Here is a 25,607-nt window from a genome sequence, read left to right as displayed (position 1 = left end):
CTAAAATACATCCCAGTCTGTACATCTCAGTGTTTCTGTATACATTTACACGTAATTCATCAGCAGCAGCTTGTCACCATAAGCTGCCTGTGATTCACATTCAGAAATGCTACTAGGCGACTGACAATATTAACCTTATTTAGCATTTAGAGAGAGTCTTCCCAAACTGTACAAAGTCCTGCAGTGTTCACACACAGCAGAACCATCTTGTATATATGTGTCGCTAAACCACAGACGGGCATTACAGTATCATATTTACTCGATGATTATTAGCTGACAGATCTGTCATTAAGGCAAATATCAGTAGAGTGGCAATTATAGTCTGTGGATTCCTTTTACACTGACATACATCATCCTCATCTTCTCTTTTACACTTACACCCACACAAACACAGAGAGACTGAGTGACAGTAGATCAACTAGCCTGGCCCCGTGGAGGTCATAACCCACACCATCTGGATCTGATCGCGCTGTGCACAGAAAGGTGCTGCTTTGCTCTCATATTCGACTGTCGAAGCTGGGCATCTGAATGCATATTCATACTTTGGTACTGCTGAAAGACAAGTGTAATGTTTGGAAGTAGAGTATGGAAAATTCAGATGCTGGCAGCTTTTATGTGATGATTTAGCCATCCAGTGTAAATGTACAAAACATTATATTCTACAGTGTGTGTAGGGGGGGTAAGAAAACAATGACCGAATTTTTGGTCTTTTCGTGTAAAAGAAAACGTTAACGTGTGTCTGTTGGGAAGCTGTTCAAGTCTATGCTTGGCCTGAGAGAGCTCAAGTCATTCACTCCAGCGGTGTAGCTGTCAATTACTGTCCCTATCGGCTTACAACTGGAGAAGGTGAGCGAGTGACAAACCTCTCTTTGAGGTTTTAGGTTACACAATATGGTAACAACAAACTGTCACTGGGCTTTAGAGGCCTCGTCGAGGAACCTGGGGAAATTCCGCCCTGGGTCAATGCACATAGTGTCTGATTCCAAAAGGTTTGGGGCAAAATTATCTCTTTTCAATGAACTTAAACTTCAAAATCTGTGTTAGTTGACTGATATCCACAGATGGATGCTATGAAGTAATGATTGAGCTAGTCTTTTGTCTCCCCTTGTTGACCTGATTTTTTTTTTCTAGACTTATTGAGCACCACTGCAGTAAATTGTGAGGCATTTTAAATGCTGACGGATGCGTCTCGCACCCAGTGATATATAAAGTTGTGTCTCAGTAGCATGTCCTTCTGTGGAGTCTTGTGGTGCCCTTGTCACAACGGCACTGACAAATGATCAGGCTCAAATAACGGAACACTGCCGCTGTCAGTTCCACAGAGACATGCAAAACAATATTTTGATGAAACTAAATTAAGCGTGTAAACGTTTCTCTAAAGAACCACAGCAGACCAACACAATTTTACCTGTCACTGCTGTTGATTTTCACAGTTCACATTTCTCTTTCTCTTTGTCTATAACTTCTGAATTATTTAGCCAGAGAGTAAGTGAACATAATCAGGCTCATGGGACATAATGAAATGCACTGGTCATAACATTTTTCTGTAATAGATTAGCTTTGCCAGATTTTTCGATAGCTATCTTTAAGATAAATATCTTTACTATAATATGCTGATTTTAATGATTTTTTTAGCATGGCACATTATTAAAAAAAGCAAGTTTTTTGTGTGTACAATTACATCCTAATTAAAGACTTAAAAGGATAGTCCACACTAAAATAAAATATTCTGTCATCATTTACTCTTCCTAATAACTTTTGGAACACATAAGATATTTTGACGTTGAGCAAACAATACATACAATATATGAGCCTATTGACTTCCATTGTATGGACGGAAAGCCACTGAGAACTCTGTTCCACTGCAGGAAGAAAGGCATACCTCTTTATTGTGCACCTACAATTACAGTATTGCTGCTATATTAAATAATTGCCTATTATGTAAAGACATAAGATATAATTTTGATAGTATGTTTACTTTAACTGTTTGTAGTTACATTGTAATTACTTAAATAAGTACTAAGTAATATCAATTAGCTAAATGTACTTATAGAGTTACGGTTAGGGTTTGGTTTAGGGTTAGGGTTAGTTACTGGTAATTGTACATAATTTACTGTTATTTATATAGTAAGTACATGTAGTAATGTGTAACTACGTCACCTTAAAATAAAGTGTTACCTTATGTTTTTGGTCAAAAGTCAAAAGAAAATAAAGCATTTAACATGAGGTAGAAAACTAAAATCACATAAAGCAAATTTTCACTGACAACACTATAAAGTATATAGACTTTTATGTTTGCTAAATTTATTCACTAAAGAAATTCCTGCCAAGCAATGTCAATTTATCAAGTTATATGGAAGATATTCAGGTTCTACAAAGTACATTTTTATTATCAGATACAAACCCTCACAATTTTATGTTTAGTTAAAAAGAAAACATTACAGCAAACGATCTGTCTGGAAAGGTTTGTTAATAAACCTGATACTAATTAGTTTAAAAAAAATGCTGTTGACCAAAGATCACTCCAAAGCATCAATGGTTGCCATTGTTGGTGAGGAAAAGCTGAGCGCGCATGAAAGACATGGGAAGCAATAAAACCACCCAAGGGCTCAGATTTCTTCCTCTTTATTCATATCTCCCCCTAAAGCAATTATCCATTTAGTTTGCTAATTTAGCTCTTCCTTTAAGTTTAGCGTGAAGCAGGGAGAAATTAAGACCTCAAATGGAGAAAAACATCTTATCAGAATACATCAGCCTGCCATCACAATGATAAGTGACGGTTATTACGCCAAGGGTCATTTCACTGTTTATGCTATTTCACAATATTGTTAAGCGGCTCGTATTTTACATGTGACAAAACATCAGTCTGTATCTTTTCAGCAGAATCTTAAAGTAAATAAACGGGGCCCTACCATAGCACTTCCCTACTGAGAGCGGCTAAGATTGCCCCATCACTCTTTATTATTTCTTTGCTTCACTCCTTGCTTTTATACATTTTACTAAGAGCTGTAAAGCTAAGGGTCTTTTATATAAAATAAATACAAACTTCATTTTATTAGACCACAAGCCACAATTTCACTGTTTGACGAGAAAATAAGTCAACGTGAAAAAAGTCACATTGCTCAGCTCGATCTAGTATTTGACCGAAGATATCTTTAACAGCATCGATGCATCAACAAAGGCCAGATAGTTGGGCTAATGTAGGACTAATGCAGCAAGCGGGAGCTTGTTTTTATTACCGTGCAGCCCAGTGTTTGTGCAATTTCTCGATTTTCTAAAGCCCACGTTGACAGGCCCACTTATTGAGCCAAGCCCCAGCAGATGTCCAAACATCGGTTAATGTAACCAGCAGGACCTGTGCACCCAGTGCACAGAAAAAGACAAAAAAAAACAAAAAACATGGTGGCCAAAGCAGAATAACTCAAATGGAATAGCCAATGAGTTCACACATCCAGGAAATGGAGAGTTTAATGTAATGTTGTGGTTTAACAGTTATAAACAAAGCAGACATCTTCAACCCAGCGTAATCCTGAGAGGGCTCCTTTATGTGACTTTCTCTGCAGGAAACGTTGTGATGAATCACTTGACCTCTGATCCATAGGGAGTGAGGGAAGTGTGTGTGTGTGTGTGTGTGTGTATGACATGTATGGGTTTCGGAGCCCTTCAACCAAAGTAAGGGTATTGCAGTATGTAGAGTGTGAACAATTTTTCTTGTTCCTTAAACAAATATTTATTCTCACAAACTACCATTTAAAAGTATTGCTTAATACTTTAGTGAGAGATGATACTTTTTTTTCTTCTTCATTATAAATGTATTTACTGTCACTCGACCGTTTTAAGGCATCCTTGATGAAAAATAAATGTTATTGACCCCCAAACAGTACGTGTTTGTGTCCTCTACATATTGCTACAAGGATGGGAATATCTGAAATCCTTGTCCTTGTAGGGACATTTTTTGGTCCCCAAGTGGCAAAACCACTTATAAATCAGACTATGTGATGTTTTTTGAAAATGTAAAAATGCAGAACGTTTTGTGTGATGGCTAAGTTTAGAGGTAAGGTTAGTATAAGGGGATAGAATATACAGTTTGTACAGTATGAAAAATCATTCATATGACATGTCTATTGTCATATACACTCACCTAAAGGATTATTAGGAACACCTGTTCAATTTCTCATTAATGCAATTATCTAATCAACCAATCACATGACAATTGCTTCAATGCATTTATGGGTGTGGTCCTGGTCAAGACAATCTCCTGAACTCCAAACTGAATGTCCACAGTCACCAGATCTCAACCCAATAGAGCATCTTTGGGATGTGGTGGAACAGGAGCTTCATGCCCTTGATGTGCATCCCACAAATCTCCATCAACTTCAAGATGCTATCCTATCAATATGGGCCAACATTTCTAAAGAATGCTTTCAGCACCTTGGTGAATCAATGCCATGTAGAATTAAGGCAGTTCTGAAGGCGAAAGGGGGTCAAACACAGTATGGTGTTCCTAATAATCCTTTAGATGAGTGTGTCCCCATAAAACATGGAAACACAACATGTGTGAGCATGTACTTTTATCTGAGATGCTTTAACAGACTTATAATGTGCCTTAGACTTTATTCTGAGCTTTTTTAGTTTGTGTTATAATAAAGGCCAGAAAACTTCCATCAAACCTATAGGGTCTGAATAATGAGATATTTAGATATTTATACAGTTATGTTTTGTATAATCTAACTGCTAAACATTACTTTTTGTGTTCCCATTAAAAATATAAAAAAACAAATAAACAAGAAATCATTAAAATGACCTTTCCTGGTGTTTACTTTTGATCCTGTCTGCCTCCTAATGTAGAGATTTAGACAGATGATCCTGTTTTATTGGATCATTTCCTCAGAGCAAGACAGCTATGAGCAAATCAATATGATACTGTATACTTCAGCCTTGACTCACCTCAGAGCAGTTCTTTAGCATGTGCTGGATCAAATCCATCCATCCATCCATCCATCCATCCATCCATCCATCCATCCATCCATCCATCCATCGTATACAAACTTTAGTATTAGAACAACTCATTGTACAAGAAAGAAGTTAATATTGATCTGTAAACTCTTTACTACCTCCTTGATATAATGCTATACAATGCCTTTTACTTTCTGTTCATTTGCTTTGAACAATTTTTTTAACTCGAAGTTTTAAAAAATCAATACAAGACTTTAAAATATGACAGTATGGTTTTAAGTTTTATGTAGTCTAGTCCAGCATGTCTAGTCATCATGTGGTCAACAGTTTTTAGCATTTTGTTTACGAGAAGCAGGAAATAATGATATAGTTACGATAAACAGTCTGATTTTCAAACTCCCATTGCAAGTTATCATCATCTTCTTCTTTGATGAAGTCCTAGTCAAACTTAATTATGGCATAAATATACTGATTGTTCCTTACAGCTGAAGTTTCCGTTGAGGAGGAAAACTATATATCAAAACCAGAAATTTTCACTCTTCATAACCAATTTATGTTAATTGTCATATTGATGAAAAGACAGTTATGAAAATCTGTTTTTGTAAATGTCAGGTTTTCATTTCAGAACAGCCCATTGCACAGACTTTCATGTCATAGAGCTCTATTATTTGTTTTTCCACTGCCTGTTGGGTATCTCGGCAGTACAATGATGCTTTCGTTTGTTTGGGCCTCCACTGAGGATGAGAAGCTCGTCTGAATCAGTCATTGTTTGTTTAGTCGCTATCTACCCTCCATATTTGGTTTACAACTAAACTTTGCAACATGAACTCTCTGCATCAAAATGATGGTTCACTTGAGCAAACTAAAAACAGATCTGAAACAAATGGATGTGACGTTCGTTTTCAGCCTTGCTCTCTTCAAAAAGCACAAAAACAAGTAATTGTAAAAGCCCCAGGTCATGATGTTAACCGAAAATACTCTATGAGAAACTAGCTTTACCTCGGATATCTGCACATATTATTTGCCACTAGCATTGGAGAATTAAATAAACGCAGAGAGAAGTGAAACCGTAATCTCGGCTGTAGGGACCCGAGGCCACTCCGTTGTATCCCCAACAAGTCATCAGGATCATGTTGCTATCCACTGAGAGGATTGAGAGAGGATTGAGTGTTAACCGTCATGGCTTCCCTATAAACATGCAATCACACTGACACAGAGCCTATTGTGCTAAGGAGCTGAGGAAGAATGGACAATAGGGAAATGTTGGATGGAGAGAGAGATTGCAAGAAAGTGAGAGTGGAAAAGAGCTAAAAAAAGATGGTATAAAGGAAGAAAGTGAGAGAGTGACTGAGACAGAAAGGGAAAGGGAGCTCTGTGTGGATGGATGGGCCTGCAGGCCGTAGGGACTGGTGTAACAGCGTCTCGCTCTCGGGTGTCCGGTCGATAACTGATGCATTAGTCTAGAGCTCTTTGCCGGTTTTGGGTTTAAACACACATTTTCTTAATACAACATGACCCCATTTCCCTCTCTCATTAATCATGAAACATAGTTAAACTGGCCCTTTCGGTCTCTGACAAAGGGGGCAAACCTACTGTTGAACCCCTTTCACACTGCTCACATTGACTCATATGTGCCTGTTGACTGATGATAAGTGCTTGATGTTCTTCTAATACACAGTGTAACTCAAAGTTAAACTATGCATTCATTTATGTGCTGATTTGTTTATAATATATTTATGTTTCCTGTTAAGTCCAAACCTGGACATTGATGAAAGGCTAATACTCGATTTCCGAAGCAACTGGGTACAGCATCTCTTAAGGTACAGCAATCCTTCTTCATACACAAATTCCTGTGGTTTGTAAAAGGTTTCCTGAAGTTTGGTCTACAGACATCCGTGACAAACAGACATCCGTGACAAAGTCTGACCTGAAATATAATGAGAAAATCCTTGTGCAAAGCTATGTGCATATGTGAGGGTCTTATATGCACTCATATGAGTGCATATAAGACCCAAGTGAGCGAGGATTTTCTCATTATATTTCAGGTCAGAATTTGTCATCAGCTCATGGATTCTAGTTGTTTGCTGTTTGCCACTGGTGTATTTCCAGCCGCCCACACAAGCTCGTCCGTTCTCTTACCCAGCAGCCCTCAGTCCTTTGGTAGTCACATGTGTCAGATATTCCACTGTGACTAAACGTTTCTGCTCCCATTGGTGTACACAGTTTGAATTCCTCAATTCATCTTTTAAACTTGTTTATAAAAGTAAACACAGTGCCTTATGGACACAGGTCATGATCATTATCCATAATTTCAACAAAATGGTAAAGGGCAGGTCTTCAGAACAGAGGGTAAAATGTTTTCAGCTAATTCATGATATAATATACAGTTATTTTCCAGCATGTGTCAAGTTAAAATGGAGGTAAATCTCCATGTTGCGAATGACAAAAATCTGACACTCATGATTTTAAATAACCTTTGATCTACAGGAAAGGCTGTATATAAGGCTTCGGTAGACATTTTTAAATTGTGTCTGTTTATTTCTGTACAAATCACTCATGCATTCTCAACTCAAGCACCCTTGGTAATATGAGCAAAGGTGGCAAAAAATGATTGTGAAAATAAATCTGCATTGTTTATTCTTTTGATCTTTAATTAAAACAAATAAACAAATTCTAGCCTTTCATTGAAGTAAAGCAATTGAAAGTGGGGGGAAACTTAAATTATGAAATATGATCATAATTGAAGTTTTTTTTTTCAATGCATGTTGGCCACAAGTATTGGCACCCCTGCATTTTCTTAGTAAAATATCTTTGTAGAAAGTATATTCCCATTCATAAATATGAATTTATTTATTTTTAGCTCACCAGGCTGACTAAAAGCATAAGACTGTCAAGCCATAACCTCCTGTTCCACAGGAATATAAATATGAGGAAACACAAAGGCCAAATTTCCTTAATCATTCATCACAATGAGTAAAACCAAAGAATATAGTGCTGATCCGCAGTAAAAGATTGAAATCCTCCTCGCTCACCCAAAAACAAACTCCAGCATATTCAATTGTCAGAAATGTCTGGAACTTGGTTCTATGGTCAGATGAAACTAAATAAAATAGCTTTTTGGCAGCAAACCAACTAAATGGGTTTGGTGCAAACAGGAATAAAAAGTACCCAATGCCCACACTTAAATATACCGCTGTTTTTTGGTAGAGGGACTTTTTCAGATACATGGCATCATGGATTCTAGCAAATGCCAACAGATAAAAAAAATCTAAACCTAAACGCCTCTGCTAGAAATCTTATAAGGCCGTGGTTGGGTCTTCCATCAGTACAATGATCCAAAACAAACATCAAAATCAACAGAAAAATGTTAGCCCAGAAATCTAGACGCACCCTAGCGGCGCAAATCTAATTTGCAGCCAGGGTAGTCTAGCAACTCTCCGTTGGATTGTGAGCTGGAAAAACCAAACTCTGGTCAGGCCAATCACATCATGTATAGAGAGTCGGTTGGCGGGCTTAACATAATGACGGCAGTGTTGCCATGGTTTTGCGTGCTACTTGTAAACAAATAAGCTGGCGAACTGTGGTCTTTCGAATCGGCTGTGGCCTCGACTCTGGACGACTTGTTGTTAAGCTTTTCTCTGAGAAAAGAAGAAAGAATGGCACTGAAGTCATTCTTAAGAAGAGAAGATCCGACCGGATACGGCGAAAGTTAAATCTGTCAACTAGCTTTGCTTCACCTTCTTCGTTGCTCTGGTTGGTTGAAGCGCTATCCTATTGCGTGCAGAGGGAATTTGAAGACAACCGTTTATCCCACCGTTTATTCCCTGACATGAACCCTATAGAAAATAAGTTGTGTGAACTGAGGAGAAGAGAACATGGAGCTGGGAATCTGAAGGATCTGGAGAAAGTCTGTATGGTCTCTGTTCTCTTTTCTCCAAACTCATCAGGCAATTAGCTTCACAAAATAGAAAGTGGCTGAAGACTATCTTTGATAATTGTGGCCAACTTGCACTAGAGAAAAAAACATTTATTTCATAAAGAGACCCCCCCCCACCACCCCACACTATCAATTGTTTTACTTCAATGATAGGTTAGAATTTTTATAATTATTTTGAATAAAAGATCAAAAGGATAAACTATTTTTTGTACATTTCTCAAATGCCATACTTATTTGTAGTGTGCTGTTGAAATAGTCATGTGAACACATAAGGTCTAATAAACAGTCATTATTCACACAGAATGGACTGATGAGATACTGTGACCAGTACATTCATCTTGTGTTCTGAAAGATTTGAGAGCTGAACCTGGGTGAGGTCAATACTTCCATAGTCTCTATGGGTTAAAGCTGCCTGTGTGAGTGACTAGCGGCAGCTCTATAAAGGCTTGGGAGATTGTGCAGGAAATAGAGGAAACTGGAGTCCGAGGGAGACTGGGAGACAGAGGCCACTGCAGAGCAAGGAGGAACAGGTCAGATTGGGTTTACTGGCCTGTCAGTCTGTCAGTGATACCCCCTCTGCATCAGTCCGTCAGCACTGCGTACAACACACACACACACACACGGGACACAACTTAAAAATACCCCTCTGTAACAGATTTGCGGAGTGCTTCCAAATGACATTTTCCAGCTAACCGACATGTTTATAATCGAGAGCTTGCTTATTAACACCCATTCTGAGTAGATGCAAATATTAGAGATTTTAAATACGTTTTGGAAAGCTGTGTCATCATCGCTGGCAAAAACTTTGGAGAAATTCAATCCAAAACTGTGGCCGTATCGATGAGTGACAGGATGTTGCGGGAGAAGCAACACCATGTACACAGATACCTTTGGTGATACTGTGAATGTCTTCCAATATACACACTCATACACACACCCCCACAACACACTCTCAGGGATGGTATTTCAATACACAGACTGTTCAGTATGGAGCGCTTTCTGTCTGTGTGGTTTCCTGTGAAAGCTTAGCAGCTGATTTTACCATCGACCACAACAATAGGCCTGACACCAAATACTCCCAAACATACACACACAAACACACACATACAGAAAAAAATGAGACTCGTTGAGACGTTGTGAGACGTTGTGTTACAAGGCCAATAAGATCAAAATGCTTATCTTGATGTAACCGACACTTCTTTCAGACATTAAGTCCCCTATTACCTTTTAAGGCGATAAGTTAAAAATTTCATAATTGTCTGCTATTCTGCCATCTGCCACCATGTTCAATATCATGATTTGTGTGCCATCATTGTTGTCTTCTGTCTACTCAGGGACACTATCTGGCTGTGAACCTGATGGACAGATCAATTTAGACATTGAGATTCTATCGATAGCAATCCCCATGTAGCCTCTTACCCAGTAAAGGCCACTTAAGCACAAGAGGTCCCATCAAGTTAACATGGATTCCCTCATCAATCGCCTTCTGGATGGACAGTCAGTGGGCTATTTTAAAACTTGCAAAGCCCATGTGTTATGTCAGATGGACAGACAAAGCTGTAACAGTGGCAGTATTTTAAGCATGGTGCTATGTCCATAATGTAATGTTGGCCACATGCACATACATGAACTTTAAACATTATATTTACGTCGGACTAAAGCGCTCAAAAATGTCATAAACACTTTATATATAAGTATATATTACAGATATAATTTGTGTATGTGTCCAGGTACACCCTACCTTATGAGGACAAAATGTTCCCACAAAGATGGGCAAAGACAATATCCGAAATCCTAGTCCGTGACATTTTTGGTCCCCATGAGGAAAATGGCTTATAAATCTGAATAAACAATTTTTTTTGAAAATGTAATGTGATGTTTATAGCCTGGATGCCAGCTGAACTCAGCCCTGCCCACAACATTTGAGCTCGGGCAGTTTGGTCTGGACTTGATCCATAGAGAAGTGATTATGCCCGAACAGAAACTGTTTGCACCAATGAAATTGTCAGGGCAGGCTTTAGACGATGACGGACAGATGATAAACAGTAACGTAATCATCCACGTCACCAAAGGTGCTTGTTGAATTTGTTCAAATCCTAAATGGAGAGCTTGTTTGTATATGCATTCACCATCACTATTTCTCTCTGAAATGAAGATCATGTTGGGTAAGTACTCTGAGTATCATTCAATTCTTTTTTTACAACACCGGCAAAGATCGTTTATTCCAGCGCGCATGCAGACAGGGTTGCCAAGTTTTTACAACACAACCCGCCAACTACTAGGCCAAAACAATAGCTTCTTAAAGGGAGTGTTCTGGGAAAAAAATGGCGTTTGGGGGGTAAAATGTGTTTTATTTTGGCAAGGTTGCCTGCTAAAATTCGCATCCCTGGTTCTATATATCACATAATTGAGGTCGCTTCAACCCGTGGACATGGAAAACAACCCGCAAAAAAAAAAAAACAGACTTGGCAAACTCAGTGCAGTTGAGCTCTGTTGACATTTGACAACTAACATTATGCATCGCTCCGTTGCTCTGATTGGTTGTAGGCCATCCAATTGATGTCTTTCCTGGTTCGGTTGAAACACGCCCCATAATTACAGCCCAATGGACCAGTATCAGACTCATATTCTGACTAGAATTTAGTATGACCGCGTCAGGCTATGATGTTTAGGGTTAGGGGATAGAATATACAGTTTGTACAGTATAAAAATCATTATGTCTATGGAAAGTCCCCATAAAACACGTGTATAGAAGACAGCCAATAAATAGCCAGCATTGTGTATCAAATGTACCAACAACAAAAAACAACAACCAATCACACTAGACAAAAATCATACCTCAGGCCTTAGTGTTGTTTGCTTTCTCTAAAAGACAGAGGTCTTTGACTGTTCCAAATATAATCCTTTTTAATAATTGTTTACACATTTATATCATGTACACTTGGAAAGAAAAAAAGCTTGACGATGCAAAAACCCAACGCTTGAATATCTTGAATATCACAGATATTATCTGTGCATATAATTGCATTATAAGAGTGGGTGATAGATGGGGATGCCACTTTTTATGGCGATCTTTTAATGAATGATTATCAGTATAGCGAACAACTTTTACAACATAATTCATCATTCTCTCTTACAAAGTTGTGCTTTCACCCCACATCTTCACGGAAGTCTCTGTTTTCCTTCCCTTCTGGAACTGGGACTATCCTTCTCGACCCCCATCCCTCTCCCTAATACAAACTGTACCACTGCTTCATTTCTCTTTTTCCTCTTGCTCTTTCTCTCTCTCACTCTCCCTCTCTGCCTCCTCCCTTGGCGCTCACTTGGGCGGGCAGCCGAATTCCTGTGGGCTATCCGGTTACCGGTTGCTGTGGAAACCGGTGGGAAGGCAGCTCCATTAATCATTTAGAGCGCGCTCGAAGTGGAGGTCAGCCTGATTGCAGCGGATAGGGTATCATCCCTGTGTCCCACCAGGGACCTCCTTGATTTGAATTAAAAAAGATTAAGCTCGCCCCCCCATGCACCCCTACCACCGTGGCCCACCATCATCATCGGCCCAGCCGTATCATGTGACCATGCTCCACGGAGCCACGCGGATTAAGAGATCGGAGCTGTGCGTTTGTTTTTCAGAGACTTGCTGAAACATTAGACGCGCACAGGTGTCTACAACAAGGAGCGCAGGAGCTTGTGTAAGAAACGGACAAAGACCGTGTGCACCCCTCCTGGGCTTTCTCGTCTTATCCTCCTATATTTTCTTTCTTCTCATCCTTCTTTTCTTATATTCTATCAGTTACTTGTTGCTGCTCTTTTTCAAACTGGAAGCAATAACTCAGTTTAACTCTCCCACTGACATTTCGCTCTCTTTTAAGCCTATGAAATGGTGCATTTGTTGCAAAACCTTTTTATAACTTAATAGGAATATGATTTTTACGAGCGTGTAGGACAGCTGCCGCTGGCCAGGGAGAACCGAGGCCAGACGTGTGCGTGGGCGAAGTCGGTGCGACAGCGCTAGGGTCACAGTCCACCAAAGCCTGAAGTCTGTCTGGTTGGGGTGGGATCACCTCGATGAAATGTAAAGAGCAGTGAAATGACCAAAAGCGTTAGTCCATGTGAAGTGGCCCTTGGGCCTCTGCTCGCCGGCCCCCTGTTCCCTAATGACGGCAGCATGAGTTTAGATTTACAGGGCCTCTGTGAGAACGACATGGAGAGCCATGAATCATCCAGGCTATGAAATAGTGGCACAGCCAGCTCCGCTGCAGTGGCTCCCAAAGGTGCCCGCCAAATTTACAGGCGCCTGTAGCACTTCAAAAACTTACCATAACTTAAATCCAGACGATTTTATTGTCCCGTAGAAGCAAAAAGGGAGATACGAGGAAGGTGAGGGGGAAGATAGATTGGTTGGGGAAAAATTACAACATCCTTCACGTTAGTCAATTAAAATTCCAATGACAGCCACTTTCAGGAGTTTGGGATTCTGCATACTGTAATAGAGCTTAAACTAATACTGATATGTAATGAGTCCAAGCTGTGTTGCCTTGATAATCTGAGGGATTTATTCCTTTATCTCATATGGACTAGCCCAGGAGAGCGATGTTAGTAAAATAAGAGCTCCAATGAGATTATTATCGACTCTCCTTGTTAAAATTAATGATCTCGACACCTTGCTCGTCCAAGTTACAAGGCCTTTGGCTGGTACACCGCCTTGTTAATGTCCACTTTAATAAGTGTTTCGGTAGCACCAGCCACACAGGACTTGAACAGATGCTGGCCAGCAGGGCAAGCTGCTGTAGAGACAGAAATCAGACAATTCAGAGGCAATGTGAAAAAATGTCTGCGACTTAAGACCTGTCTGAGAATTTTTACATTTTCATATTTATCCACATTTAAGTGAACATTGATAAGATTACAGTCACAATGTAACACAAGTAGCGGCAGATGTTTTCTTTCGTATTTTGACGTACATCCGAGTGGATATTGGAAAAGAAAAAAAAATGAAGGGATGAGATTTAGGGCCAGATTTACTAAACAGGGCAAATTAGCGCGAGACCACAATTCCAAAAAAAGTCACAGTATTTTATTTTACGCCAAAAGAGGGTTTGCGTTTGTACCAGCTGTTAGTTAATCTGTCACTTAGTTTAATATATCTGTTGTTGATTGGTTGAAGAATGATCTGAATGTGATTATATTATTTAATAATAATTATTTTATTTTTCTATAGCGCATTTAAAGGAGCTTCTCAAAGCGCTTTTTCAGTAAAATAAAATACAACAAACAAAAAGTAGATCAGACAGAAAAATAAAGGAGGGTGAAATAAACAGAAAACCTGCAATGAAGAGGTTTAAGAGGACTAAATTAAAAAAAAAATGTTTTGCACACATTAACACAGAGAATTCTGATTGCATGAATAATTTGTTAAGAATAAGATCAGTGACATGCATTTAGAAAATAAATAGGTTGACTTTTAATTTCATGCTGACTTCATTTGTATACACTAAAACACGTTTTGTTTTAATCAAGTTGTAAATCTGTTGAACCTTTTCCCCTCAAAACTTAAATAATAATAATAATAATAATAAATCAGCATACCATATATTCATGTAAAAAGTACCCTTTAGCACAATGACAATGTCTTTCCTAACCTGGCCATAGTTATAAACTATTCTCACTATGTGAAGACTAGTATACAAAATTGATTACAGTCCAATCAGGACCTCAGGATGTATAAAAATAGCCACACTTTAGTTAATACAAATTACAGGAAGAGTACAAGTACTATAAGTTAGTGTTGGTCTCTGCTGAGATCTGTGTTACTGTAGTTGACCATGTCCTTCGCTTTGGAGCGTTGAAGATATATGACAAATATCTATATGTGGTGGTACCTGCTGAGTTTAGCATTACCATGCTAAAGTTAATACTTCTTCTGATGTCTTGCCAGATATTTGCTGCTGTCTATAGTAGAGTAACATTGCATGTGTTGCAATGCTGGCATGGTGTAAATTAGAATCAAAATTGAGCTAAATGTTTGGGATATATTTTTTACAGATTTCTTTTTTTGTTTGTGCAATTTTTATTCAGCGTGAATTATAGTACAGTGTTTTCAGGATGTTTCGATATTACTGTTGTGCTTATCCACATCCAAAGTTTTTTTTTAATACTTTAATTAGTCCGTTAATTTTTCATTGTCCCAGAACAATGTATTATATTAACAATGTATTTACTACCTGCATCCTACTCTGTAAACCCAAATTTGAGGTAGTCAGTTATATCAATTTCTTTAAGTTTAAAGAGTTTACATAAGCAGAACTTACAAATTTTTATTTTGTAAACATACATATCAATGGCACTTATCTTGAAATATGTGAGTAAGCTAATTCATACATTTAACTTATCATTAAGTTATGTAATCTCAACTTATTTTTTATATTTTAATAGTGGAAAATTCAATAAATGCTACCTTGCTAATTGGTGCCACAATGCTTTGATAGCAGCATAGCACTTGCACAGCAATATTTTTAACTTATTATCTGTTCACGAACTAAGCTCATGCTCTACTTGTCACCATGATGGTAAACCTAAAATAAAAAATTAAATTAAAAAAACGAATACAACTCTAATACAAACTAGCATAACAAAACATTAAACACTAATATATTTCCCAATTAACACTAATCTTGCACCAAAATGTATATAACACTTAATGTTGGCATTTACACTCCCTTTTGAGTATCATGGCAAAGCATGCTGGGAAATATAAATCACACTCCAGTTTCAAGTAAAACTAAGTTTCTAGAAGTGTCTAAACAAGCTCATAAAACTCAAAACAATGAAACAAGCAGATTACTTAAAATGTGTCAGTTTTGTGAACTCAAAAGAAAAATAAAGTTCTAAATACTCATAAAAGATCATTTGATTGAACTAATTTGTTTAATTTGAGTTGGCTCTACTGAAACCAATTAATTATTTTGAGTGTTAGGGTTTACAGTACAGTACTGCAATTTATGTGGATTTATTGTAGTAGTACTGTGTGTTAAACTTGCATCAAGCCAGACACAGATGTCTTTTTTTTTCAAAACTATGGCAGTAGTTTGTACAAATATTTTGTCTATATTGAAAACAATTCTGTTGTTAATAAGTTTTACAGTATCAGTTTTGGTTTTGTGGTTATATTTTTGAGAAATATAAGATACATCCTTATCAATTGAGAAAAAAGAAGTATTATTTACTAATGCGTGCTAAACATGAAGTCATCACACCTGTCTGAGCCAGGCATGTTTGATACCTTGTTAAGCTGTTCTTTGTTGTGGATGAGACAGGTAGTGTGTCAAAGTGTTAGCCGATTCATGGAGCAACACTGGATGAGCAACAGATGGTCTGTTATCTCTGTGAACTAGAACTCTGTTGCTCTGATCACTTTACAAATACTTCAGTCCACCCACTGAGTTGGTCACTCAAACTGAACATGAGCTGATAAGATAACATTTACCACCAGACAAGCTGTAGGTTGACCCTTGTGTTGAATGAACTAGAGCAGCAATGGTAGAGGGAGACCAAAAAGAGATTGAGAGTTGCTGTAGTGAAAAAAGGAAAAAGGTGTTTATCATTCGAACATCGAGATGAGCTGAATACTGTGAGCCCTAATTCATATTGAGTTTTACTTTTGTCACTTCTTAGACTAGTATGGGATGCACTATAATTCTATAGTCCACTTTAGACATTCCACTTACTAGTAAGTAACTTTGCAACCAAGGCCCTGTTTACACCTTGTATTAAGATGCATTTTGATTGATCGGATCATCGAATCAAGTAGACGAGGGAGTCACATACCCATTTACACTTCTGTACTGAAGTCACATACCCGTTTACACTCCCCTTCTTTGTGGCAAGGTTCTATTGGCAGGTAAATATATAGGTTTTTCCTTCAAACTTATGGACAAAATACGCTCATTCAATTTACATATGGACTAATGTTTACACGTTAGGTCAGTAGGCGGGGAGTAGGTAGTCATTTGCGGCTGTTCAAACACTGTGAAAGCAATCCAGTCGAATGCGTTTTTGACTACTTCTGGAAATGGCCGAATGTGGACAAGCTTGAAACATTTTAGACCCAATTTACCCCTGTATTTAGCATTGTCCAATTGTGAGCCAATCGACCAAAACACATCAGGTGTAAACAGGGCCTATGTCTCAACTAGCTCTAATTAAAGGGTTATTTCATTTAAAAATTGTAAAAGGACTGCATTTATATAGCGCTTTCAACAGACCCATGGCCACCAAAGTGCTTTACATATTGCCTCACATTCATGTATTAATTCACTCATTCATACAACAACGGCGGTGTCAGCCATGCAGTGTGCCATCCAGCTTGTCGGGAGCAGCTGTGGTTAGGTGTCTTGCTCATGGACGTCTCGACACTATGTCAGCGTACTGATTCATGATTCGGCTTGCGTGTGAAACCCCCAAACTGCTGAAATCACATGACACTGGCGATCCGAATCATAAATGCTTCATAACCGTTTGAAACATTATTTTGAATTTGGCCCATCACTATATGCCGTGATTTTTTTTTTTTTTATGCACAATAACTATTCTCGTCGCTTCATAAAATTATTGTACAATCACTGTAGTGAGACATATTAACGACATCTTTAGTGCCTTTTATGGGTCTTGAGAGAGGAAATGACATCTGTGTCAATGAAGGCCTGTCTGAGCCATTGGATTTCAACAAAAATATCTTCAATTTTGATGAACGGAGGTCTTACAGGTGTCGAACGACATTAGGGTGAGTAATTAATGACAGAATTTTCATTTTTGGATGAACTAACCCTTTAATTTGCACCTACATGTCAACGTACTCTCATTAGAGTATTAGTAGACTGATGCTTGAAAAGTTAGTTCTAGTCAGTAGAATGTCTGTTGGCGGACCATCAAAATAAAGTGTTAACAAATATTAAGCAGACAGTCTACTACGTAGTTGCAAAGTTGCATAATGTCTAAAGTAAACTATCGAAGAAGTGCTAACCTAGTTTATTTTGTCAAAAGTCATGAGGACATCAGGAAATATGAAACTGTGTCTGAGAGTGTGATATATGTGCTGGCCTTCATCTCCAGTTTATTTGTTAAGTGCTATTAAAGACTTTCTGAACAGGTTGAAAAAAGACAGAGACCAGCCGAACAGAAGAGAGAAGAGTGCTTTTTCTCGGCATTGCGGGGACATTCCCGCAGTTCAGCTTTAATTAAGCAAACCGCACAAGCGACTAAGGAACAATGAGACATCTGTGTGTGTGTGTGTGCTTTTGTGATTCTGCGGTTAAAAACCACAACCAGGAGCAGTTCTGCTTCAGTGATCGCAGGTTGCTGTTACATGGATTCTAAAGTCGTGTAGGTGTTGTCGTACTTGTTTAACTGAGCGGTCGAGACGTGATTCACAGGCCGAGACAGTCTGAGAAAGAATGTGACGATAATGGCCAGCGGTTCCTGTGCATGTGAAGTCTCCTGAGCAGATATGTACGCTGTGTGATGGATGGATGGGTAAAATCCAACTTGTTTTATGTCTTGGTGGTGGTCAAAACTGTTTTTGAACCAGTGAACTCCTAGAGACCAGACTGAACGCTGATGACAGGCCCTAAAGCTACGGCCGCTATTTATTACCACTGTAGCATTTCAGCACTCTGGTAAAGTGAACGTGAGCAGGTAGAGCTAAAAAATGTATCATCCTTTCACTGATAAAACAACAGAGAGCAGAAACAGGGCGGCTATAAAATCGCAGATTGATTCCAGACCTGGGTTTTATAGTCCGAGGGTTATGGAATATCTGGTCAGCGTGATTCTGCCGTGCTCCGTCTATTATCCAGATGACCAACTCACATAAACCGACTATTCACGTAATACTTCATTCTTTCTTTCATGACAGATATTTTTTTCTTTCTTTCCAGGGTTTATCCTCTTTTTCCTTTGCTGTCCCTCTAGTGGGATCAATTTTCTGTATTGACTTAGGATTTTAAAATCCAGCCTTTTGTTGCGTGGGCTTTGCTTTTATTACAGGATGGCTCTTATTTTACCTATCAATCACTGAGATGTCACAACAGCTCTGAGCTCTTTAGCCTGCTCAGAGAGGGCAGGAGGAGGAACTCCTTTAGGCCAGGATCAAGACCAGACACAGAACATCTCTTTAGCTCTCTCTCACTCCATGTGAAATTTGCATTTCTATGTACTGCTTGTCTGTTCCTATAATCCATAGATGCTTACTAAGTAAAATATATACATTTGCAATGTTCAGGTCGTTTACGTGTGAAAGTTGCAATAGTAAGTATTATGTGTCTTAAAGTGTATAACTTGCATGTTTTTGGAATGAGATCCTTTGAATTAAGTTGAACAGCTTTTATAAATTGAACTTGACTCGCCAATAAACCCCCCCTGTTCTGCCGGCAGGTCGACTGCAGGACAAGCCCTTCTTGCCAATCAAGAGAGACTGATCTGACTTAGTGTTTTGCAAAAAACACAAACGATGAAATTCATACTTCAACAATGTCAGCTTTCCTCCGCGTGCCTGTCACTCAACGGAAAAGGCCGCGAAGCTTCGGTTGCAGCAATTGAAAAAAAATACAGATGCTCGAAAAGAAGATCCAGTGTCATTTCCTGTTCCTTCATTCGCTTCCTGACCTTTTCTGTGATCGGCTCTGTGTTACTCGCCTTCCCACCGTCCACCATCTGGTACTTCCTGCGCCCGGTGCCGACTTGTTTGTTGCGCCGGTCGCCTCTGATAACCTGACGGAGCGAGAGTCGCTTGAGCTTTTTGCTGGGCAAGGTGCCAGCCTCCTCTCCGCTGACCCTATGTTTGACCGAAAGCATGAGGAGTGGGTGTTTTTTTATTTCTCTTGGAGGCCTCGCTCAAAGACCGGTTCTCACTCTGTCTAACCTGCGCCGAGGCCTTTCGCAGCTCTCAGAACAAGCCCTGACAGAACAAGCCCCTCTGTATGCAGAGTCTTGCAAAATGTTGTCTTTTTAAAATGTGCAAATCAAGGAAACAAAATAGATCCTGTCTTTAATAAATGTAGCATTGAAAGCTGTGGCGAATTTAAAAGGTGAAAAACAGGTAAATGCCTGACTTCATTGAATTAGTATTGACTTACATAACCCTCCATTTACGCTTTTCTCAACTAAGTCAATGTCTTCCTTTCCTCTTCCAAGCAGTCCTAAATGATTGAATTAGTGACTAGATTAGACCGGACAAAAACTACAAATCTGCTGATCCGAAAGACAGGCTTTAAGTGCTTATTTCCAGAAAGGACACCTCAAAGAAACCACTATTTACAGCTTAATTCTTTACTCAACATTATAATTATAAGAACTTATACCTTTGTATTATTGTTTGAATTAAAAATGCAATTAGATTGGTTTGGAGGGGGCTGTAATTTATCAATCCCCATTGATTTGATTATGGATATATTTGATATTGATAATGATGACACTAATAATTAATATTATTGATAATGGCTCAGTTCTTGAATCTAAAAATATCTTGTTTAATTGATAGTTAACACTATAACCAGATCTGTATTTTTTATTACATACATACTTAATTTGTATTCCTATTACAAGATTGTAGATGGATACAATTGGTATTTTGAAGATGTAATCTCAAGGAAAATAATTGCATATTAATGTTTTTTATGTCAAGCACAAATTAGTAGCCTTGTATCTATAGGCATTTACAAGCTCACGAAAACAGCGCCAGGCCACAAAATAACACCCTTGATGCTACAAATGCCCACGACTGCAATAAACACTCTTTCGCCCCTTGAAAAGAACCGAGCTTTAATGAGTCGGCCAAGGCATCAAACTCCGATGTTGTGTTTGCTTTTCCGCTCCATCGGGGAATATAAAGTTTAAGGGCCTTTCGCTATCAGTGACCCAAGAAGACGAGGCATTTGTTGAAGAAGTGGCCGTTTAATTGCGGAACTGCAAGGCTGCGCAGAAGGTTGCTAATGCGGCTCTGAACAATGACACCTTTGGAAGTACAGTTACAGGAGAACAAGGCCCCTAATTTATGTCAGCGCTATTGCAGGGTTGAATTTATTGATGGTAATGCAAGATGGGGAGATCTGCTTAAAAAGCCCAGAGGCCTCATATTATACAACTTGTCTGACTTTCACACTAACCTGAACTGTAACTGAAGAATCTTAGCTGACATGAAGGACATATGGCATCCAAAGAAACCATTAGAAGGACAGTACCCCTCTCGCTCAGAGGAACGTTAATGAACCTAACGCCCCCCTACCACTTTCATACTGTTGAAGTGTTGCTAAAGTTAGACTTCTTGCGAACCGTGCATTTTTAAAAAGGGAACTGTGGAAGTCATTTGATGGAAAGTGAATGCTAATTTTCTGGTCGCTTTAGGATTATTATTCAAACACAGGGAGAGGAAATATCCGAATGGAACTGGAGAACAGGACGAATGCAGAAAGCATCTGGCCCATAACCGAGAGGTCAGCTGGGAAACGCCACAGCCCCACGTACACGGCTGGGTGTGTATATATTGTTTTAATGTGCAGGCCTGCACTCTGTCTGCATACTTTTAGTTTTCGAAATGTGATTTTTGTCAAGGGTTACGATGAAGACATGTGCTCTATAGGCATGTTGACTCTGAACCCCTTTGACCCTCTAAAAGACACAAGAATGTACTAACTCTCAATAATTTCACCTTTGTGTTTTACTGCAGTGGTGGGAGAGGAACATCCAGCTTTATTGGCCATTAGAGGCCCTAAAATTTTGCCAGTACCAGTTACTTCCCTCTTTGAATATTAAAGTTCTTCTCAGAACCTAATCAGGAAGCAGTGGACATCCATTTAATATATTCGTATCATATTAAAGGTCACCCCGTTCATGACTGAGGTTATAGCAACAAATACAGACATGTCGATACCAGTATTGGTTATAGCTTGCAATCTGCCGACTCAACGGTTCTGTGAGGTGTTGCTTACTACAGGCACTGAAATCAAAGCCATAGTGTCTCTAGAGATCAATATTGATATCCACACTTCTGTGAAAGACATATATTGTTAAAGGGATCACAACATTTGACCCAATTGACATTTCATTGTATGGACAAATTTTATGTTTGCAGAAAAAAACGAAAATCATATAGATTCGGAACGACGTAAGGGTGAGTAAAGGATGACCGAATTTTCATTTTCGGGTGAACTATCCCTTTAACCTATAGACCTCTGAACTCTGTAACTGTACATCTCCTGTGCAGACCAAACTTTCCCCCTCCAGTCCTTCACAGGAAGCCTCTGAACAGCTGCTTAGACACTTGTCTGGACTGAGTTACTGCAAGGTGCCTTTCTTTCTGCTTTTATTGATAATATTACTGTAGTTGATGTAAATATGGCTTTGGCTTAGTGTCTCTATATCAGCGTGGGTCACGACTGGCCGGCAGACCGAAATCATGACCCCCGTTCCCCTCTCCCTCAGGTGAGACTCAGGCAGGGGTCTGCAGGAAGCCATAAGCATGCTGGGCAACAATAAATATCCAAATGCTCTCCTTTCATTTTTTTATATGCTTGTAGTTGATACTCGGTCATAGCTTCATACAGGAACATAAATAACTCCACAGGATTTATCTTAAAGGGATAGTTCCCCCCAAAATAAAAATGCTGACATCATTTACACAATTTAAAGAGATAGTTCACCCAATTTTTTTAATTCTGCCATCACTTACTCACCCTCAAGTTGTTCTAAATTTGTATGAATTTCTTTCTTCTGCTGAATATAATAAAATATATTTTGTTGATGGGACCCCATTGACCTTTGGTATTTTTTTAATCCATACTAGAAACGTTGAGATTTCACAAAAAGGTTTAAATACATGTTTTTTAAATACAAGTTTGGATCAATTTGAGGGTGAGTAAATGATGACAGAATTTTCTTTTTTGGGTGAACTATCACTTTAATTAATAATGTATGTATATTAGTTGAGAAATTGTACAGGTATTAAATTCTACTTGAAATTAATGTAGAATGTCATATTCAGATTAGACATTTGTTGCTCTTTCACAACAGAACGCCTCTCTTTTGTGGAGGATCATTACATTTATGTTAAATAAATTATAAAAATAAATTCTAATGGAGTAATTAAAGAATATATTATGTGTAGGGCCAGCTGTTCACTATCTTTTCATCTTCTGTAGCATATCCAGACATTTCTTTGTTTCTGTGCACCATCTTACAACCATAAGTCTTTTAAAGTCTATTATCTGCCCTGACCTGTGGGTGTAAAGTCCTCTTTAATGCGTGACTGCTGAGGACACTTGTCTGAGCGTCTGCTCCAGCTGCCACATACACACTCATGAATTATGATGGCCTAGTTGTTGCTGTCCTGCACAGCATCTGTGCTACTGTGCTGCTTAGTAATGCATGACTGCATTGCTTCATTGTTACTGTCAGACATGGTTTATACAAATATAAATCGTTCTCTTCCTGCAGAACATGACGTTCAAAATGATGTTTGGATTAAGTTGCTATCAGATGGAAAACAAAAATTTTATAAAATCTGTCACCAACGTTGGGCAATGTTTTGGCACCGTCATTGTCTGAAAAAAGCTCAAAAACAAACCACAATAGAAATCACAAGTGAAATCAGTGATTTTTTTTTTCCAGGTTGTGATTGCAAAATAACTAACAAAGAGGGCAGTATTATCGTTGCTCTTAATTTTGTCTTAATTTTGCACTCAGATAAAATAAATATTACCATAGATTATATGATAACTGTACATCACATTTACAATATAAACAATCCAACAAGACATTGTATTTACCGTGTATCAGTTTTTTTTATTGTTTTTTTTTTTTAATGGAGATTAAAAGACTACGACTTGCAAAGGCTGAGTATTTGGTTTATGTCTATACAGTTTTGTGAAATACAGTAGATGTATATAATATATATTTTACATTTTCAGATTAAATACTGGGAAACAATCTGACTTTTGCACAAGAAAATATAAGTTGTGATCATATCCATGATTACAGGCAAAGTTCTAGTTAGGTCTAGTTTGGGGAAAAATGATAACTGTAAGTGACTGAAACATTATGGATGGATCCTTTGGAATTGGACACATTCACATTCCATCAGCGCTGTGTGTTTGAGTCTGTGGGTGGCCTAGACTGATGGTAGTATTGCAATTTGTATTCAATTGACAGTAATTCCACCATCCCTAAGAAGACCCTCCCCTAGAACATACACACACACACACTCACACACACACACACACACACACACACACACACAATGTTTCCATGATTTATGGAGATTTTCCATAGACATGGTTTTTATACTGTACAAACTGTATATCATGTCCCCTAAACACAAACCTCACAGAGAATTCAGCATTTTTTACATTTTAAAAAAAACATAATTTTGTAAGCTGTTTTCCTCATGGGACCCAAAAAGAATGATCCACTAGGTCAAAAGTGTCTCGTATTACTATCTTTTTGGGGAAATTTCCCATAGGGTCCACATAACGTAGGGTTTACCAGGGTCACACACACACACCTGTTTCCAAAAGACATGCTTGTGAAAACTACATGACTGATATTATCATAAGCAAATACAAACACTGAAGTAGGCCTGCTGTATATCTTAAGTCTTGTATGTTTTGTATATTTAGACAGGCTGCATGTATCCATTTCTAAAAAAAAAAACCCGATATATTTAATATGAGTAAATTATAAAAACATTTAGGAATAAATACATGCAAATATCCTGTTGCATATGATTTTATGGTGTGTATAAAAAGATTATCTGACATTTTTTGTTATTTACTATTGGGTTGCATTTCATACCCAGTCATACATGCAATGTAATGAGAGAGAATTCATGTTCTTTTTCTGACACTTTACTTTAACATTGGCAAAGATTGGCATTTCAATAGTTTATTAGTTAAGAAAAGGAGGGGGCTTTATTTATTTCCGAGAGATAACTAATCAGTGTTTTTTTCTTTCTTGCCGATAACATGGAAAAGAAAAACTCTTTAAGGAAGTTTAAAAGAAAGTTTTTATTTTTGCTCATCATTGTCTTAAATGCTTTATTGTCCTCTTGTCTCTCTTATACTTTAATTTATATTTCTATAAAATAACAACTAGGTATTAAAGTGATAAAGATGCACATAGATTAAAGTAATGCCATAACACACAAGAAGTGCATGAAATACTCGCATATCCTGTTTTTCACCTATTTTGTCTACAAGTGCAAAACAGCAGCCATCAGATCGTTCTTGCTTTCAGTGACCTTGGTGTTGATAGAAACCAATGCTGACCTGGAGATGTGCGAAACAAGGGGAAACTCAGAGGCAAGTAATATGAACGCATGTTCATACTCTTCAAAAGCAGTTATATTCATACTTAAAAAATTAAAATAAAAAATAAAATCACTGGAAAAAGCCTCCTCTCAACATCAACCAACAGCCACGTTTCAAATGTGCAGTCCTGCCAATACATCTCACTGATCACACTCTTAGCTCACCATATTCAATAGATTTGTTTTATCACATTGTCCACTTCAAAGATAGGGAAGTATGAGTTAAAAATAACTAAATTAAATTCTAGATATGAACATTCAATTAAATGTTGTTTATGCTGAATTCTTGCTACTATGCAATAGTGAGGCTGTAGTAAAATACAAATAGCATCAGTCATGTAAACGTTCAATCATAGATAA

The 25,607-nt window shown here is 38.2% G+C and overlaps 2 long non-coding RNA genes across 3 annotated transcripts in view; one reads left to right on the top strand and one right to left on the bottom strand.

The window, feature by feature from the left end:
• LOC137045416 (uncharacterized) overlaps nucleotides 1–25,196 on the top strand; it is a 26,663-nt gene extending 1,467 nt beyond the window's left edge. Inside the window, exons 3-5 of one of the 2 annotated variants that reach the window (XR_010898767.1) lie at nucleotides 6,708–6,776; nucleotides 9,195–9,423; nucleotides 25,138–25,196. This is a non-coding gene — a long non-coding RNA (uncharacterized lncRNA). Of the gene's footprint in view, nucleotides 1–6,707; nucleotides 6,777–9,194; nucleotides 9,424–10,227; nucleotides 10,648–25,137 lie in introns of those variants that run through there. The other variant, XR_010898766.1, reaches the window with a different exon arrangement.
• LOC137045417 (uncharacterized) overlaps nucleotides 1–25,607 on the bottom strand; it is a 38,424-nt gene that overhangs the window by 8,992 nt on the left and 3,825 nt on the right. The gene's annotated exons all lie outside the window — the stretch shown is intronic.

The sequence above is a fragment of the Pseudorasbora parva genome, chromosome 17 (assembly GCF_024679245.1).
Source record: "Pseudorasbora parva isolate DD20220531a chromosome 17, ASM2467924v1, whole genome shotgun sequence".
NCBI classification, from domain to species: Eukaryota; Metazoa; Chordata; class Actinopteri; order Cypriniformes; family Gobionidae; genus Pseudorasbora; species Pseudorasbora parva.
Note: the sequence above shows the minus strand (reverse complement) of the source record. Positions and strands in the feature narration are given on the sequence as shown.